This window comes from Sinocyclocheilus anshuiensis, unplaced genomic scaffold, assembly GCF_001515605.1.
Source record: "Sinocyclocheilus anshuiensis isolate Anshui unplaced genomic scaffold, SAMN03320099.WGS_v1.1 scaffold149, whole genome shotgun sequence".
NCBI lineage: Eukaryota > Metazoa > Chordata > Actinopteri > Cypriniformes > Cyprinidae > Sinocyclocheilus > Sinocyclocheilus anshuiensis.
Genome location: NW_015540836.1, coordinates 34,184 through 35,011, shown reverse-complemented (window position 1 = coordinate 35,011; position 828 = coordinate 34,184). Strand labels below are relative to the sequence as shown.

General features: G+C 44.2%; 1 protein-coding gene across 1 annotated transcript in view; it reads left to right on the top strand.

Annotated features, from left to right (window-relative positions):
- The window catches only part of LOC107687382 (protein diaphanous homolog 3-like), an 83,866-nt gene that overhangs the window by 66,989 nt on the left and 16,049 nt on the right, over positions 1 to 828 (top strand). The window lies entirely within an intron of this gene.

The window sequence follows — 828 nt, the reverse complement described above, 5'->3', positions numbered from 1 at the left end:
ATTTCATCCAAGTGAAATTAGCAAAGCAGTTAGACTGAATTTACACTTGTTTTAAACACGGAGCCAGGCGCGAGTTGACACCGGTTGCGCGCATGCGTCAAGCCTCGTCCAAATTGCCAGATGCGCTCGTGGAGACTTGCGGTGCGGAGACGCGCGTGAGTATAACCGAGCATTACGAGACAGGCTGCGTGTGTGCGGCAAGTGTAAACGGCTCCCGTGAGACGCGGCAGAGAGGAGCGAGTATGAGAAGCATTCAGAGACACATGCTGTGTGTGCGGTCTTCTGAATTGGGAATAGCGAACATGCATAATAAACTTCTTTCAAATTAGAATCTTGGGGAGATAAAATGTGCAAGATAACGTTCATGTACTAATAAAAACATCTAAGATTATATCTTTAATTCTCCAGTACTGAATGCAGAACCGATAAGGGAGCTCTTGATATGTGTTGTGACACAGCTCTTGCAAATTAACGTTACCTTTTTTGTTTGGTGTCTGTCATTTCGAAGCCGAAGTAATCTCATATTACATACGTTTTTCTTTAGTATTAATTTGCCTAACTATTGATCTGACCCTGTAGACGCCATAATCACACACACTCTCTCTCCTGCTTTTAAAAAATTTTTTTTTATGGTGGGCGTTTACGCAGTTGGCTAGAGCAGTGCTGATTGGGGAGAACGGAGGTGCGCTCACTATTGGTTAGTAAGGCTGCCATTCAAGGCTGACAGTCATGCATATGCTCTGGAACAGAGTAATAACGTGACCACATCGCAGGCTTTGCAACGTCTCAAATCACGATTGCAATGCGATTTTGATTAATCGCACAGCC